The sequence below is a fragment of the Ranitomeya variabilis genome, chromosome 6 (assembly GCF_051348905.1).
Source record: "Ranitomeya variabilis isolate aRanVar5 chromosome 6, aRanVar5.hap1, whole genome shotgun sequence".
Lineage (NCBI taxonomy): Eukaryota > Metazoa > Chordata > Amphibia > Anura > Dendrobatidae > Ranitomeya > Ranitomeya variabilis.
Genome location: NC_135237.1, coordinates 336,511,717 through 336,531,591, shown reverse-complemented (window position 1 = coordinate 336,531,591; position 19,875 = coordinate 336,511,717). Strand labels below are relative to the sequence as shown.

The 19,875-nt window shown below is 45.0% G+C and overlaps 1 protein-coding gene across 1 annotated transcript in view; it reads right to left on the bottom strand.

Moving 5' to 3' along the window:
• Positions 1–19,875, bottom strand: part of BMP6 (bone morphogenetic protein 6) — a 344,682-nt gene that overhangs the window by 61,225 nt on the left and 263,582 nt on the right. The window lies entirely within an intron of this gene.

The window sequence follows — 19,875 nt, the reverse complement described above, 5'->3', positions numbered from 1 at the left end:
GCTTTTAATGTAACGTCTGACTTCCGACTCAGAAGTGGTGTCAGAGGACCGGAGCAGCACGAAAAATAGTGAAGACGCCAGAGGGTGATTATATGACTGGGTGCACAGGACTTACATTAAGGCGCAACTCCAGCCCTGAAAAAAAACCACGCTGGAGTGGTGCTTTCAGACTCTGTAAATTGTGCTATCGGAAATTAAAGCAGCCACTCTACAATAAGAGCAAGAGTATTGGTAAGAAACATGTATTATGTAAGGGCATTGCTGAGGCTAGTATATTTGAATTAATATTTTATTTACACTCACACAGCAATCACTATTGAAGGCACAATTATATTATATGTATACATACACATATACATATACAGTAGTACACATACAACAGTCTATAATTTTAAGGGTAGGTAAATTTTAACAATGAGAGATAGAATATCAGAAATAAAATCCAGAAAATCACATTGTATAAATTATATAAATTTAACTGCATTTTGCAGTGAGAAATAAGTATTTGATCCCCTATCAACCATTAAGAGTTCTGGCTCCTACCAATTAGGCGCTTCTATTCAACTCGTTACCTGCATTAAAGACAGCTCTCTTTCATAGTCACTTTATAGTACACTATCCTGTCCACAGACTCAATTAATCAGTCAGACTCTAACCTCTACAGCATGGGCAAGACCAAAGAGCTTTATAAAGGATGTCAGGGACAAGGTCATAGACCTGCACAAAGCTGGAATGGGCGACAACACCATAAGTAAGATGCTGAGTGAAAAGGAGACAACTGTTGGTGCAATAGTAAGAAATACAAAATGACTGTCAATCGACATCGATCTGGGGCACCATGCAAAATCTCACATCGTGGGCTATCCATGATCATCAGCCTAAAACTACATGCTGGGAACTTGTTAAAGATCTCAAGGCAGCTGGGACCACAGTCACCAAGAAAACCATTGGAAACACATTACATTGGAAAGGTTTAAAATCCTGCAGTACCCGCAAGGTCCACTTGCTCAAAAAGGCACATGTGTAGGCCCATCTGAAGTTTGTCAATGAACACTTGGATGATTCTGTGAGTGATTGGGAGAAGGTGCTGTGGACAGATGAGACAACAATTTAGCTCTTTGGCATTATCTCAACTTGCCGTGTTTGGTGGAAGAGAAATGCTGCCTATGACCCAAAGAACACCATCCCCACTGTCAAGCATGGAGGTGGAAACATTATGTTTTGGGGGAGTTTCTCTGCTAAGAGCACAGGACTACTTCACCGCATCAATAGGAGAATCAATGGAGCCATTTACCGTAAAATCCTGAGTGACAACCTCCTGTCCTCTGCCAGGACATAAAAAATGGGTCATGGCTGGGTCTTCCAGCAAGAAAATGACCCAAACATACAGCCAAGGCAACAAAGGAGTGGCTCAAAAAGAAGGACATTAAGGTCATAGAGTGGCCTAGCCAGTGTCCAGACCTTAATCCCATAAAAAACTTATGGAGGGAGTTGAAGCTCCGAGTTGCCAAGTGACAGCCTCAAAATGATTTAGAGGTGATCCGCAAAGAGGAGTGGACCAAAATTCCTCCTGACATGTACACAAACCTCATCATCAACTACGGTTTTGCCACCAAGTATTAAGTCATATTTGCCCGAGGTATCAAATACTTATTTCTCACTGCAAAATATAAATTAATTTATATAATTTATACAATGTGATTTTCTGGATTTTATTTTTGATATTCTATCTCTCAATGTTAACCCCTTCATGACCCAGCCTATTTTGGCCTTAATGACCTTGCCGTTTTTTGCAATTCTGACCAGTGTCCCTTTATGAGGTAATAACTCAGGAACGCTTCAACGGATCCTAGCGATTCTGAGATTGTTTTTTCGTGACATATTGGGCTTCATGTTAGTAGTAAATATAGGTCGATAATTTCTGAGTTTATTTGTGAAAAAAACGGAAATTTGGCAAAAATTTTGAAAATTTTGCAATTTTCACATTTTGAATTTTTATTCTGTTAAACCAGAGAGTTATGTGACACAAAATAGTTAATAAATAACATTTCCCACATGTCTACTTTACATCAGCTCAATTTTGGAAACAATTATTTTTTTTGCTAGGAAGTTATAAGGGTTAAAATTTGACCAGTGATTTCTCATTTTTACAACAAAATTTACAAAACCATTTTTTTTAGGGACCACCTCACATTTGAAGTCAGTTTGAGGGTTCTATATGGCTGAAAATACCCAAAAGTGACACCATTCTAAAAACTGCACTCCTCAAGGTGCTCAAAACCACATTCAAGAAGTTTATTAACCCTTCGGGTGTTTCACAGCAGCAGAAGCAACATGGAAGGAAAAAATGAACATTTAACTTTTTAGTCACAAAAATGATCTTTTAGCGAAATTTTTTTTATTTTCCCAAGGGTAAAAGGAGAAACTGGACCACGAACGTTGTTGTCCAATTTGTCCTGAGTACGCTGATACCTCATATGTGGGGGTAAACCACTGTTTGGGCGCACGGCAGGGCTCGGAAGGGAAGGAGCACCATTTGACTTTTTCAATGAAAAATTGGCTCCAATCTTTAGCGGACACCATGTCGCGTTTGGAGAGCCCCCGTGTGCCTAAACATTGGAGCTCCCCCACAAGTGACCCCATTTTGGAAACTAGACCCCCCAAGGAACTTATCTAGAAGCATAGTGAGCACTTTAAACCCCCAGGTGCTTCACAAATTGATCCGTAAAAATGAAACAGTACTTTTTTTTCACAAAAAAATTATTTTAGCCTCAATTTTTTCATTTTCACATGGGCAACAGGATAAAATGGATCCTAAAATTTATTGGACAATTTCTCCTGAGTACACCGATACCTCACATGTGGGGGTAAACCACTGTTTGGGCACATGGTAAGGCTCGGAAGGGAAGGAGCGCCATTTGACTTTTTGAATGAAAAATTATCTCCATCGCTAGCAGACACCATGTCACGTTTGGAGAGCCCCTGTGTGCCTAAACATTGGAGCGCTCCCACAAGTGACCCCATTTTGGAAACTAGACCCCCCAAGGAACTTATCTAGAAGCATAGTGAGCACTTTAAACTCTCAGGTGCTTCACAAATTGATCCGTAAAAATGAAAAAGTACTTTTTTTTCACACAAAATTTCTTTTAGCCTTAATTTTTTCATTTTCACATGGGCAACAGGATAAAATGGATCCTAAAATTTGTTGGGCAATTTCTCCTGAGTATGTTGATACCTCAAATGTGGGGGTAAACCACTGTTTGGGTGCACGGCAAGGCTCGGAAGGGGAGACGTGCCATTTGACTTTTTGAATGGAAAATTAGCTCCAATCGTTAGCGGACACCATGTCGCGTTTGGAGAGCCCCTGTGTGCCTAAACATTGGAGCTCCCCTACAAGTTACCCCATTTTGGAAACTAGACCCCCAAAGAAACTTATCTAGATGCATAGTGAGCACTTATAACCCCCAGGTGCTTCACAGAAGTTTATAACGCAGAGCCGTGAAAATAAAAAATAATTTTTCTTTCCTCAAAAATGATTTTTAGCCCAGAATTTTTTATTTTCCCAAGGGTAATAGGAGAAATTGGACCCCAAATGTTGTTGTCCAGTTTGTACTGAGTACGATGATACCCCATATGTGGGGGTAAACCTGTCATGTTCTCAATGGCAAGAGAACATAGCATCAGCATATATAGGAACTAGCTCTTGGAAGATGGGAACTGAGCTGACCATGAACTAAACCTAACGCACAACTAGCAGTGGCCGGGTAGCATGCCTACGTTGATTCTAGATGCCCAGCACCAGCCGGAGGACTAAATAATGCTAGCAGAGGAAAATATTAGTCCTAGCTCACCTCTAGAGAAATACCCCGAAAGGAGACAGAGGCCCCCCACATGTATTGGCGGTGAATTAAGATGAAATAACAAACGTAGTATGAAAATAGGTTTAGCAAATTTGAGGTCCACTTACTACATAGCAGAAGACAGAAAGGACACTTTCATGGTCAGCTGAAAACCCTATCAAAATACCATCCAGGAATTACTTTAAAACTCTGGCATTAACTCATAACACCAGAGTGGCAATTCCTGTTCACAAGAGCTTTCCAGACACAGTAACGAAACTACAGCTGTGAACTGGAACAAAAATGCAAAAACAAACATGGACAAGAGTCCAACTTATCTAGTAGTTGTCTAGGAGCAGGAACAAGCACAGAGAGGCTTCTGATAACATTGTTGACCGGCAAGCAACTAACAGAGCAGCAAGGTTATATAGCGACTCCCACATCTTGATGGGAACAGGTGAACAGAGAAGATGAAAACACCAGTTCAATTCCACCAGTAGCCACCGGGGGAGCCCAGAATCCAAATTCACAACAGTACCCCCCCCTCAAGGAGGGGGCACCGAACCCTCACCAGAACCACCAGGGCGATCAGGATGGGCCCTATGAAAGGCACGAACCAGATCAGAGGCATGAACATCAGATGCATTCACCCAAGAATTATCCTCCTGGCCGTATCCCTTCCACTTGACCAGATACTGGAGTCTCCGTCTGGAAACACGAGAGTCTAAGATTTTCTCCACAACGTACTCCAACTCACCCTCAACCAACACCGGAGCAGGAGGCTCAACGGAAGGCACAACCGGTACCTCATACCTGCGCAATAATGACCGATGAAAAACGTTATGAATAGAGAAGGATGCAGGGAGGTCCAAACGGAAGGAAACAGGGTTAAGAATCTCCAATATCTTATACGGGCCGATGAACCGAGGCTTAAACTTAGGAGAAGAGACCCTCATAGGGACAAAACGAGAAGACAACCACACCAAATCCCCAACACAAAGCCGAGGACCAACACGACGGTGGCGGTTGGCAAAAAGCTGAGTCTTCTCCTGGGACAACCTCAAATTGTCCACCACCTGCCCCCAGATCTGATGCAATCTCTCCACCACAGCATCCACTCCAGGACAATCCGAAGATTCCACCTGACCAGAGGAAAATCGAGGATGAAACCCCGAATTACAGAAAAACGGGGACACCAAAGTGGCAGAGCTGGCCCGATTATTGAGAGCGAACTCTGCCAATGGCAAAAAAGCAACCCAACCATCCTGGTCAGCAGACACAAAACACCTCAGATATGTCTCCAGGGTCTGATTAGTCCGCTCGGTCTGGCCATTCGTCTGAGGATGGAAAGCGGACGAAAAAGATAAATCTATGCCCATCCTAGCACAGAATGCCCGCCAAAATCTAGAAACGAATTGGGTCCCTCTGTCAGAAATGATATTCTCAGGAATACCATGCAAACGAACAACATTTTGAAAAAACAGAGGAACCAACTCGGAAGAAGAAGGCAACTTGGGCAGAGGAACCAAATGGACCATCTTAGAGAAACGGTCACACACCACCCAGATGACAGACATCTTCTGAGAAACAGGCAGATCTGAAATAAAATCCATCGAGATGTGCGTCCAAGGCCTCTTAGGAATGGGCAAGGGCAACAATAATCCACTAGCCCGAGAGCAACAAGGCTTGGCCCGAGCACAAACGTCACAAGACTGCACAAAGCCTCGCACATCTCGTGACAGGGAAGGCCACCAGAAGGACCTTGCCACCAAATCCCTGGTACCAAAAATGCCAGGATGACCTGCCAACGCAGAAGAATGAACCTCAGAGATGACTCTACTGGTCCAATCATCAGGAACAAACAGTTTATCAGGTGGGCAACGATCCGGTCTATCCGCCTGAAACTCCTGCAAGGCCCGCCGCAGGTCTGGAGAAACGGCTGACAATACCACTCCATCCTTAAGGATACCTGTGGGCTCAGAGTTACCAGGCGAGTCAGGCTCAAAACTCCTAGAAAGGGCATCCGCCTTAACATTCTTAGAACCCGGTAGGTATGACACCACAAAATTAAACCGAGAGAAAAATAATGACCAGCGCGCCTGTCTAGGATTCAGGCGCCTGGCAGTCTCAAGATAAATCAAGTTTTTGTGGTCAGTCAATACCACCACCTGATGTCTGGCCCCCTCAAGCCAATGGCGCCACTCCTCAAAAGCCCACTTCATGGCCAAAAGCTCCCGATTCCCAACATCATAATTCCGCTCAGCGGGCGAAAATTTACGGGAAAAGAAGGCACAAGGCCTCATCACGGAGCAGTCAGAACTTTTCTGCGACAACACTGCCCCAGCTCCGATCTCAGAAGCGTCGACCTCAACCTGAAAAGGTAGAGCAACATCAGGCTGACGCTACACAGGGGCAGAGGAAAAACGGCGCTTAAGCTCCCGAAAGGCCTCCACAGCGTCAGGGGACCAATCAGCAACATCAGCACCCTTCTTAGTCAAATCGGTCAATGGCTTAGCAATATCCGAAAAACCAGCAATAAATCGACGATAAAAGTTAGCAAAGCCCAAAAATTTCTGAAGACTCTTAAGAGAAGAGGGCTGCGTCCAATCACAAATAGCTTGAACCTTGACAGGATCCATTTCAATGGAAGAGGGAGAAAAAATATATCCCAAAAAGGAAATCCTCTGTACCCCAAAAACACACTTAGAACCCTTCACACACAAAGAATTAGACCGCAAAACCTGGAAAACCCTCCTGACTTGCTGGACATGAGAGTCCCAGTCATCCGAAAAAATCAGAATATCATCCAGATACACAATCATAAATTTATCCAAATAATCGCGAAAAATATCATGCATAAAGGACTGGAAAACTGACGGAGCATTTGAAAGACCAAAAGGCATCACTAAATACTCAAAGTGGCCCTCGGGCGTATTAAATGCGGTTTTCCACTCATCCCCCTGTCTGATTCGCACCAAATTATACGCCCCACGAAGGTCAATCTTAGAGAACCACTTGGCCCCCTTTATGCGAGCAAACAAATCAGTCAGCAACGGCAATGGGTATTGATATTTTACAGTGATTTTATTCAAAAGCCGATAATCGATACATGGTCTCAAAGAGCCGTCTTTTTTTGACACAAAGAAAAAACCGGCTCCTAAGGGAGATGACGATGGACGAATATGTCCCTTTTCCAAGGACTCCTTTATATATTCTCGCATAGCAGCATGTTCAGGCACAGACAGATTAAATAAACGACCCTTTGGGTATTTACTACCCGGGATTAAATCTATGGCACAATCGCACTCTCGGTGCGGAGGTAACGAACCAAGCTTGGATTCTTCAAAGACGTCACGATAGTCAGACAGGAACTCAGGAATTTCAGAGGGAATAGATGATGAAATGGAAACCACAGGTACATCCCCATGAGCCCCCTTACATCCCCAGCTCAACACAGACATAGCTCTCCAGTCGAGGACTGGGTTGTGAGATTGCAGCCAAGGCAATCCTAGCACCAAATCATCATGTAGATTATACAGCACCAGAAAGCGAATAATCTCCTGGTGATCCGGATTAATACGCATAGTTACTTGTGTCCAGTATTGTGGTTTATTATTAGCCAATGGGGTGGAGTCAATCCCCTTCAGAGGAATAAGAGTCTCCAAAGGCTCTAAATCATACCCACAGCGTTTGGCAAAGGACCAATCCATAAGACTCAAAGCGGCGCCAGAGTCGACATAGGCGTCCGTGGTAATAGATGACAAAGAGCAAATCAAGGTCACAGATAGACTAAACTTAGACGGTAAGGTGCAAATGGAAACAGATTTATCAAGCTTTTTAGTGCGCTTAGAGCATGCTGATATAACATGAGTAGAATCACCACAATAGAAACACAACCCATTTTTCCGTCTAAAATTCTGCCGCTCGCTTCGGGACAGAATTCTATCACACTGCATACTCTCTGGCGACTTCTCAGTGGACACCGCCAGATGGTGCACTGGTTTGCGCTCCCGCAAACGCCTATCGATCTGAATAGCCATTGTCATGGACTCATTCAGACCCGCAGGCACAGGGAACCCCACCATAACATCCTTAATGGCATCAGAGAGACCCTCTCTGAAAGTCGCCGCCAGGGCGCACTCATTCCACTGAGTAAGCACAGACCATTTACGGAATCTTTGACAGTAAATTTCCGCTTCATCTTGCCCCTGAGATAGGGACATCAAAGTTTTTTCTGCCTGAAGCTCCAAATGAGGTTCGTCATAAAGCAACCCCAAGGCCAGAAAAAACGCATCCACATTGAGCAACGCAGGATCCCCTGGTGTCAATGAAAAAGCCCAGTCTTGAGGGTCGCCCCGGAGCAAGGAAATCACAATCCTGACCTGCTGTGCAGGGTCTCCGGCAGAGCGAAATTTCAGGGACAAAAATAATTTGCAATTATTTCGAAAATTCTGAAACCCAGATCTATTCCCCGAGAAAAATTCCGGCCAAGGAATTCTCGGCTCAGATACAGGTGCATGACAAACAAAGTCTTGCAAATTTTGTACCTTCGTGGCGAGATTATTCAAACCTGCAGTTACACTCTGAAGATCCATTACAAACAGGTGGACACAGAGCCATTCAAGGGTTAAGAGGAGGTAAGAAGCAGCTAGACAGCAATTAAGGGCTAGGCAGCAAAACTCTGAGGGGAAAAAAAAAAAAAAAAAAAAATTCCCTTAAACACTTCTTTTTCTCCTGCTTCAGCCCAAACAATTAACACTTTGCAGGCCGGTCAAACTGTCATGTTCTCAATGGCAAGAGAACATAGCATCAGCATATATAGGAACTAGCTCTTGGAAGATGGGAACTGAGCTGACCATGAACTAAACCTAACGCACAACTAGCAGTGGCCGGGTAGCATGCCTACGTTGATTCTAGATGCCCAGCACCAGCCGGAGGACTAAATAATGCTAGCAGAGGAAAATATTAGTCCTAGCTCACCTCTAGAGAAATACCCCGAAAGGAGACAGAGGCCCCCCACATGTATTGGCGGTGAATTAAGATGAAATAACAAACGTAGTATGAAAATAGGTTTAGCAAATTTGAGGTCCACTTACTACATAGCAGAAGACAGAAAGGACACTTTCATGGTCAGCTGAAAACCCTATCAAAATACCATCCAGGAATTACTTTAAAACTCTGGCATTAACTCATAACACCAGAGTGGCAATTCCTGTTCACAAGAGCTTTCCAGACACAGTAACGAAACTACAGCTGTGAACTGGAACAAAAATGCAAAAACAAACATGGACAAGAGTCCAACTTATCTAGTAGTTGTCTAGGAGCAGGAACAAGCACAGAGAGGCTTCTGATAACATTGTTGACCGGCAAGCAACTAACAGAGCAGCAAGGTTATATAGCGACTCCCACATCTTGATGGGAACAGGTGAACAGAGAAGATGAAAACACCAGTTCAATTCCACCAGTAGCCACCGGGGGAGCCCAGAATCCAAATTCACAACATAAACCACTGTTTGGGCGCACGGCAGGGCTCGGAAGGGAAGGCACGCCATTTGGCTTTTTGAATGGAAAATTAGCTCCAATCATTAGCGGACACCATGTCGCGTTTGGAGAGCCCCTGTGTGCCTAAACATTGGAGCTCCCGCACAAGTGACCCCATTTTGGAAACTAGACCTCCCAAGGAACTAATCTAGATGTGTGGTGAGCACTTTGAACCCCCAAGTGCTTCGCAGAAGTTTATAACGCAGAGCCGTGAAAATAAAAAATAATTTTTCTTTTCTCAAAAATGATTTTTTAGCCCACAATTTTTTATTTTCCCAAAGGTAACAGGAGAAATTGGAACCCAAAAGTTGTTTTACAGTTTCTCCTGAGTATGCTGATACCCCATATGTGGGGGTAAACCACTGTTTTGGCACACGTCGGGGTTCGGAAGGGAAGTAGTGACGTTTTGAAATGCAGACTTTGATGGAATGCTCTGCGGGCGTCAGGTTGCGTTTGCAGAGCCCCTGATGTGCCTAAACAGTAGGAACTCCCCACAAGTGACTCCATTTTGGAAACTAGACCCCCAAGGGAACTTATCTAGATGTGTGGTGAGCACTTTGAACCCCCAAGTGCTTCACAGAAGTTTATAACGCAGAGCCGTGAAAATAATAAATGTGTTTCCTTTCCTCAAAAATATTTTTTTAGCCTAGAATTTTTTATTTTTGCAAGGGTAACAGGAGAAATTGGACCCCAAAAGTTGTTGTCCAGTTTCTCCTGAGTACGCTGATACCCCATATGTGGAGGTAAACCACTGTTTGGGCACATGCCGGGGCTCGGAAGGGAAGTAGTGACGTTTTGGAATGCAGACTTTGATGGAATGGTCTGCGGGCATCATGTTACGTTTGCAGAGCCCCTGATATGCCTAAACAGTAGAAACCCCCCACAAGTGACCCCATTTTGGAAACTAGACCCCCAAGGAACTTATCTAGATGTGTGGTGAGCACGTTCAACCCCCAAGTGCTTCACAGAAGTTTACAACGCCGAGCCGTGAAAATAAAAAATCATTTTTCTTTCCTCAAAAAAGATGTTTTAGCAAGCAATTTTTTATTTTCTCAAGGGTAACAGGAGAAATTGGACCCCAATATTTGTTGCCCAGTTTGTTGTGAGTACGCTGATACCCCATATGTGGGGGTAAACCACTGTTTGGGCACACGTCAGGGCTCGGAAGGGAAGTAGTGACATTTGAAATGCAGACTTTGATGGAATGGTCTGCGGGCGTCACATTGCATTTGCAGAGCCCCTGATGTGCCTAAACAGTAGAAACACCCCACAAGTGACCCCATTTTGGAAACTAGACCCCCAAGGAACTTATCTAGATGTGTGTTGAGCACGTTCAACCCCCAAGTGCTTCACAGAAGTTTACAACGCAGAGCCGTGAAAATAAAAAATCATTTTTCTTTCCTCAAAAAAGATGTTTTAGCAAGCAATTCTTTATTTTCACAAGGGTAACAGGAGAAATTGGGCCACAATGTTTGTTGCCAAGTTTGTTGTGAGTACAGTGATACCCCATATGTGGGGGTAAACCACTGTTTGGGCGCACGTCAGGGCTCGGAAGGGAAGTAGTGACATTTGAAATGCAGACTTTGATGGAATGGTCTGCGGGCGTCACGTTGCATTTGCAGAGCCCCTGATGTGCCTAAACAGTAGAAACACCCCACAAGTGACCCCATTTTGGAAACTAGACCCCCGAAGGAACTTATCTAGATGTGTGGTGAGCACTTTGAACCCCCAAGTGCTTCGCAGAAGTTTATAACGCAGAGCCGTGAAAATAAAAAATAATTTTTCTTTTCTCAAAAATGATTTTTTAGCCCACAATTTTTTATTTTCCCAAAGGTAACAGGAGAAATTGGAACCCAAAAGTTGTTTTACAGTTTCTCCTGAGTATGCTGATACCCCATATGTGGGGGTAAACCACTGTTTTGGCACACGTCGGGGTTCGGAAGGGAAGTAGTGACGTTTTGAAATGCAGACTTTGATGGAATGCTCTGCGGGCGTCAGGTTGCGTTTGCAGAGCCCCTGATGTGCCTAAACAGTAGGAACTCCCCACAAGTGACTCCATTTTGGAAACTAGACCCCCAAGGGAACTTATCTAGATGTGTGGTGAGCACTTTGAACCCCCAAGTGCTTCACAGAAGTTTATAACGCAGAGCCGTGAAAATAATAAATGTGTTTCCTTTCCTCAAAAATATTTTTTTAGCCTAGAATTTTTTATTTTTGCAAGGGTAACAGGAGAAATTGGACCCCAAAAGTTGTTGTCCAGTTTCTCCTGAGTACGCTGATACCCCATATGTGGAGGTAAACCACTGTTTGGGCACATGCCGGGGCTCGGAAGGGAAGTAGTGACGTTTTGGAATGCAGACTTTGATGGAATGGTCTGCGGGCATCATGTTACGTTTGCAGAGCCCCTGATATGCCTAAACAGTAGAAACCCCCCACAAGTGACCCCATTTTGGAAACTAGACCCCCAAGGAACTTATCTAGATGTGTGGTGAGCACGTTCAACCCCCAAGTGCTTCACAGAAGTTTACAACGCCGAGCCGTGAAAATAAAAAATCATTTTTCTTTCCTCAAAAAAGATGTTTTAGCAAGCAATTTTTTATTTTCTCAAGGGTAACAGGAGAAATTGGACCCCAATATTTGTTGCCCAGTTTGTTGTGAGTACGCTGATACCCCATATGTGGGGGTAAACCACTGTTTGGGCACACGTCAGGGCTCGGAAGGGAAGTAGTGACATTTGAAATGCAGACTTTGATGGAATGGTCTGCGGGCGTCACATTGCATTTGCAGAGCCCCTGATGTGCCTAAACAGTAGAAACACCCCACAAGTGACCCCATTTTGGAAACTAGACCCCCAAGGAACTTATCTAGATGTGTGTTGAGCACGTTCAACCCCCAAGTGCTTCACAGAAGTTTACAACGCAGAGCCGTGAAAATAAAAAATCATTTTTCTTTCCTCAAAAAAGATGTTTTAGCAAGCAATTCTTTATTTTCACAAGGGTAACAGGAGAAATTGGGCCACAATGTTTGTTGCCCAGTTTGTTGTGAGTACAGTGATACCCCATATGTGGGGGTAAACCACTGTTTGGGCGCACGTCAGGGCTCGGAAGGGAAGTAGTGACATTTGAAATGCAGACTTTGATGGAATGGTCTGCGGGCGTCACGTTGCATTTGCAGAGCCCCTGATGTGCCTAAACAGTAGAAACACCCCACAAGTGACCCCATTTTGGAAACTAGACCCCCGAAGGAACTTATCTAGATGTGTGGTGAGCACTTTCAACCCCCAAGTGCTTCACAGAAGTTTATAACGCAGAGCCATGAAAATAAAAAATAATTGTTCTTTCCTCAAAAATTATGTCTTAGCAAGTAATTTTTTATTTTTGCAAGAGTAACAGGAGAAATTGGACCCCAACAGTTGTTGCCCAGTTTGTCCTGAGTACGCTGGTACCCCAAATGTGGGGGTAAACCACTGTTTGGGCGCATGTCGGGGCTTGGAATGGAGGGAGCACCATTTGACTTTTTGAATGCAAGATTGGCTGGAATCAATGGTGGCGCCATGTTGCGTTTGCAGAGCCCCTGATGTGCCTAAACAGTGGATACCCCTCAATTCTAACTTCAACACTAACCCCAACACACCCCTAATCCTAATCCCAACTGTAGCCATAACCCTAATCCCAACCCTAACCCCAACACACCCCTAACCACAACCCTAACCCCAACACACCCGTAACCCTAATTCCAACCCTAATCCTAACCCTAATCCCAACCCTAACCCTAATCCCAACCCTAACCACAACTGTAACCCCAACACACCCCTAACCCTATCCGTAACCCTAACCACAAGTCTATTCTTAACCCTATTTCCAACCCTAGCCCTAATTCCAACCCTAACCCTAAGGGTATGTGCCCACGTTGCGGATTCGTGTAAGATTTTTCCGCACGATTTTTGAAAAATCTGCAGGTAAAAGGCACTGCGTTTTACCTGCGGATTTACAGCAGATTTCCAGTGTTTTTTTGTGCGGATTTCACCTGCGGATTCCTATTGAGCAACAGGTGTAAAACGCTGCGGAATCCGCACAAAGAATTGACATGCTGCGGAAAATACAACGCAGCGTTTCTGCACGGAATTTTCCGCACCATGGGCACAGCGGATTTGGTTTTCCATAGGTGTACATGGTACTGTAAACCTGATGGAAAACTGCTACGAATTCACAGCGGCCAATCCGCTGCGGATCCGCGGCCAATCCGCTGCGGATCCGCGGCCAATCCGCTGCGGATCCGCAGCCAAATCCGCACATGCCATAACCCTAACCCTACCCCTAACCCTAACCCTACCTGTAACCCTAACCCTACCCCTAACCCTAACCCTACCCGTAACCCTAACCCTAGTTCTAACCCTAACCCTAGTGGAAAAATAAAAAAAATAAAAAAATATTTTCTTTATTTTATTATTGTCCCTACCTATGGGGGTGATAAAGGGGGGGTTTATTTATTATTTTTTTTATTTTGATCGCTGTGATAGAACCTATCGCAGCGATCAAAATGTACTTTTAACGAATCTGCCGACTGGCAGATTCGGCGGGCGCACTGAGCATGCGCCCGCCATTTTGGAAGATGGCGGCGCCCAGCGAGGAGGCGGACGGACACCGGGAGCCTCGGTGAGTATAAAGGGGGGAGATCGGGGCACGGGGGGGGCGTCGGAGCACAGGGGGGTGGCATAGCAGCACGGGGGGAGCGGGCAGGAGCACGGGGCAGCGGAGCACAGGACCGAGGGGACCGGACCCCATAACGGAGCACTGGGGGGGCGATTGGTGGGGTGGGGGGGGGTCACATTAGTGTTTCCAGCCATGGCCGATGATATTGCAGCATCGGCCATGGCTGGATTGTAATATTTCACCAGTTTTTCAGGTGAAATATTACAAATCGCTCTGATTGGCAGTTTCACTTTCAACAGCCAATCAGAGCGATCGTAGCCACGGGGGGGGGGTGAAGCCACCCCCCCCTGGGCTGAAGCACCACTCCCCCTCTCCCTGCAGATCGGGTAAAATAGGAGTTAACCCCTTCACCCGATCTGCAGGGACGCGATCATTCCATGACGCCACATAGGTGTCATGGGTCGGATTGGCACGGGTTTTCATGACGCCTACGTGGCGTCATGGGTCGGGAAGGGGTTAAAATTAACCTTCCCTTAAAATTATAGACTGCTCATATCTTTGTCAGTGGGCGAACTTACAAAATCAGCAAGGGATCAAATACTTATTTCCCCCACTATACCTAAGTAGTTCCACAGAGGTTGCTACACTACATTGCAGTAATAATTTTGAATAGAGTCAGAAGGCTTACCATATATTAAATCTGGTTGATCTGAATTGGTTGATTTTGAGTTTAGATCACTGAAAATATTCCTGATGGCAGTTGCATTATGCACTGACATGTTTTATTATCCATACATTAAGATTATGTGGTCCCTGGCCATTGCTTTATGCAAAATGATTATTTTTCTGTTGTGTAGATAAGATTGTCAGATCTTTTTTCAGTTTTTCATTAGCTAACTTGAACTTATTTTAGCATAACCGAATGTCTATCGTAGCATCAATTGTGTGAGAATGCCATGAAGGAAGACCCAATATGCTTGACTATTCAAGATATTGAGAAAGTACATGAATCTGTGAGAAGGGGAAATTGGGATAAATGTCTTCTTCAGAAAGAGGCACAGTAGACTTTTCTGATGCAATCGATGAAACCAAAGAGCCTTATCCCATTCAGCCCCCTTCTCCGTCCTGACGAGGTCAAATTTTAGATTTCTGACCAGTTTCACTTTTATTTATTTATTTATTTTACTCATTTATATAGCACCATTAATTCCACAGCACTTTATAGACATTATTGGCTTGAGGTAATAACTCTAGAATGCTTCAACGTATCACAGTGACTTTGATTTTTTCGTGGCATATTGTACTTCATGTGGGTGGTAAATTTTGGTAGATATTTTTTGCGTTTATTTATGAAAATATCAAAACTTTTACAAAAAATGTGAACATTTCCCAATTTTCAAATTTGGAATTAATATGCCCTTAAACCAGATAGTTATATCACACCAAATTTATAATAAATAACATTTGCCACATATCATTATACCTGCTAAGTGACAGGTCACTGAAGAAAACGTGCATAAATGTCTAAAAATATGTATAATTTTCCTATAATGAAATTAAACAATTAGACATAAAATATGTATAAAAAGTGCCTCGCTGAGGGTACATACAGTGGGGCAAAAAAGTATTTAGTCAGTCAGCAATAGTGCAAGTTCCACCACTTAAAAAGATGAGAGGCGTCTGTAATTTACATCATAGGTAGACCTCAACTATGGGAGACAAACTGTGAAAAATAAATCCAGAAAATCACATTGTCTGTTTTTTTATCATTTTATTTGCATATTATGGTTGAAAATAAGTATTTGGTCAGAAACAAAATTTCATCTCAATACTTTGTAATATATCCTTTGTTGGCAATGACAGAGGTCAAACGTTTTCTGTAAGTCTTCACAAGGTTGCCACACACTGTTATTGATATGTTGGCCCATTCCTCCATGCAGATCTCCTCTAGAGCAGTGATGTTTTTGGCTTTTCGCTTGGCAACACGGACTTTCAACTCCCTCCAAAGGTTTTCTATAGGGTTGAGATCTGGAGACTGGCTAGGCCACTCCAGGACCTTGAAATGCTTCTTACGAAGCCACTCCTTCGTTGCCCTGGCGGTGTGCTTTGGATCATTGTCATGTTGAAAGACCCAGCCACGTTTCATCTTCAATGCCCTTGCTGATGGAAGGAGGTTTGCACTCAAAATCTCACGATACATGGCCCCATTCATTCTTTCATGTACCCGGATCAGTCATCCTGGCCCCTTTGCAGAGAAACAGCCCCAAAGCATGATGTTTCCACCACCATGCTTTACAGTAGGTATGGTGTTGGATGGATGCAACTCAGTATTCTTTTTCCTCCAAACACGACAAGTTGTGTTTCTACCAAACAGTTCCAGTTTGGTTTCATCAGACCATAGGACATTCTCCCAAACCTCCTCTGGATCATCCAAATGCTCTCTAGCAAACTTCAGATGGGCCCGGACATGTACTGGCTTAAGCAGTGGGACACGTCTGGCACTGCAGGATCTGAGTCCATGGTGGCATAGTGTGTTACTTATGGTAGGCCTTGTTACATTGGTCCCAGCTCTCTGCAGTTCATTCACTAGGTCCCCCCGCGTGGTTCTGGGATTTTTGCTCATCGTTCTTGTGATCATTCTGACCCCACGGGGTGGGATTTTGTGTGGAGCCCCAGATCGAGGGAGATTATCAGTGGTCTTGAATGTCTTCCATTTTCTAATTATTGCTCCCACTGTTGATTTCTTCACTCCAAGCTGGTTGGCTATTGCAGATTCAGTCTTCCCAGCCTGGTGCAGGGCTACAATTTTGTTTCTGGTGTCCTTTGACAGCTCTTTGGTCTTCACCATAGTGGAGTTTGGAGTCAGACTGTTTGAGGGTGTGCACAGGTGTCTTTTTATACTGATAACAAGTTTAAACAGGTGCCATTACTACAGGTAATGAGTGGAGGAAAGAGGAGACTCTTAAAGAAGAAGTTACAGGTCTGTGAGAGCCAGAAATCTTGATTGTTTGTTTCTGACCAAATACTTATTTGCCACCATAATATGCAAATAAAATGATAAAAAAAACAGACAATGTGATTTTCTGGATTTTTTTTTCTCAGTTTGTCTCCCATAGTTGAGGTCTACCTATGATGTAAATTACAGACGCCTCTCATCTTTTTAAGTGGTGGAACTTGCACTATTGCTGACTGACTAAATACTTTTTTGCCCCACTGTATATGATGGTCCAATAGTAAAAAAATATACAGGATGGGCCATTTATATGGATACACCTACATAAAATGGAAATGGTTGGTAATATCAACTTCCTGTTTGTGTCACATTAGTATATGGGAGGGGGGAACTTTTCAAGATGGGTGGTGACCATGGTGGCCATTTTGAAGTCAGCCATTTTGGATACAACTTTATTTTTTCCAAGAGGGTCACAAAACAATGGTGTGCTTGGTTTTAATGTAACTTTATTCTTTCATGAGTTATTTACAAGTTTATGACAACTTATAAAATGTGTTCAAAGTGCTGCCCATTGTGTTGGATTGTCAATGCAACCCTCTTCTCCCACTCTTGACACACTGATAGCAACACTGCAGAAGAAATGCTAGTCTAAGGGGGTCAGATTCCTTGTAGGAATGCTCGGACCTGACACCCATAATGTGGTGGTTAGTGTTGAGCGATACCGTCCGATACTTGAAAGTATCGGTATCGGAAAGTATCGGCCGATACCGGCAAAGTATCGGATCCAATCCGATACCGATACCCGATACCAATACAAGTCAATGGGACTCAAGTATCGGACGGTATTCCTGATGGTTCCCAGGGTCTGAAGGAGAGGAAACTCTCCTTCAGGCCCTGGGATCCATATAAATGTGTAAAAGAAAGAATTAAAATAAAAAATATCGCGATACTCACCTGTCCGACGCAGCCTGGACCTCAGCGAGGGAACCGGCAGCGTTGTTTGTTTAAAATTCGCGCTTTTACTTGGTTACGTGAAGTCCCGGCTTGTGATTGGTCAGGGCGGCCATGTTGCCGGGACGCGGACCAATCACAGCAAGCCGTGACGAAATTACGTCACGGCTTGCTGTGATTGGTCCGCGTCCCGGCAACATGGCCGCCATTGACCAATCACAAGCCGGGACGTCACGGGAGGCTGGACACGCGCCCATTTTAAAAAGCGCGCGTGTCCAGCCTCCAGTGACGTCCCGGCTTATGATTGGTCACGGCGCCATGTTGCCGGGACGCGGACCAATCACAGCAAGCCGTGACGAAATTACGTCACGGCTTGCTGTGATTGGTCCGCGTCCTGGCAACATGGCCGCCATTAACCAATCACAAGCCGTGACGTCACGGGAGGCTGGACACGCGCGCTTTTTAAAATGGGCGCGTGTCCAGCCTCCCGTGACGTCCCGGCTTGTGATTGGTTGCGCCGCGGTCAACCAATCACAAGCCGGGAGGCTGGACACGCGCGCATTTTAAAATTTTAAAATGGGCGCGTGTCCAGCCTCCCGGCTTGTGATTGGTTGATCGTGGCGCAACCAATCACAAGCCGGGACGTCACGGGAGGCTGGACACGCGCCCATTTTAAAAAGCGCGCGTGTCCAGCCTCCCGTGACGTCACGGCTTGTGATTGGTTGCGTCTCCCATGTGACTGCGACGCAACCAATCACAAAGCCGGTGTAACAGGCCAAAGTAACCCCGTCCCAGATTAACCCCGGGTATAATTTGGCCTAGGCCAGAGTATACCCCGGGGTATAAACTGGCCTAGGCCAAACTATACCCAGGCATAAAATGGCCTAGGCCAAACTATACCCCGGGGTGTAAAATAGCCTAGGCCAAACTATACCCCTCCAGGCCACATTATACCCCCCAGGGTTAAAGTGGCCTAGGCTACATTTAACCCTGGGTATATTTTGGCCTAGGCCAAACTATACCTAAGGATGTAAAACAGCCTAGGCCAAACTATAACAGGCCACACTATACCCTCAGGCCAGACTATAGCCTTTTACTGGTTGCTATGGGATTTTACATGGCCACTTTATCCTAGCAACGCCCTGGATACGGTTGGAAAAGGGGTTTATCTACCTTGGGGGCACCCTCACAGCACTGCGGGGTGGGTGGGGATCCCTTTTACTGGTTGCTATGGGATTTTACATGGCCACTTTATCCTAGCAACGCCCTGGATACGGTTGGAAAAGGGGTTTATCTACCTTGGGGGCACCCTCACAGCACTGCGGGGAAGCCGGGGAACCCTTTTACTGGTTGCTATGGGATTTTACATGACCAATTTATCCTAGCAACGCCTTGTATACGCTTGGAAAAGGGGTTAATCTACCTTGGGGGCACCCTCACAGCACTGCGGGGTGGGTGGGGATCCCTTTTACTGGTTGCTATGGGATTTTACATGGCCACTTTATCCTAGCAACGCCCTGGATACGGTTGGAAAAGGGGTTTATCTACCTTGGGGGCACCCTCACAGCACTGCGGGGAAGCCGGGGAACCCTTTTACTGGTTGCTATGGGATTTTACATGACCAATTTATCCTAGCAACGCCTTGTATACGCTTGGAAAAGGGGTTAATCTACCTTGGGGGCACCCTCACAGCACTGCGGGGTGGGTGGGGATCCCTTTTACTGGTTGCTATGGGATTTTACATGGCCACTTTATCCTAGCAACGCCCTGGATACGGTTGGAAAAGGGGTTTATCTACCTTGGGGGCACCCTCACAGCACTGCGGGGAAGCCGGGGAACCCTTTTACTGGTTGCTATGGGATTTTACATGGCCACTTTATCCTAGCAACGCCTTGGATACGCTTGGAAAAGGGGCTTATCTACCTTGGGGGCACTGTCG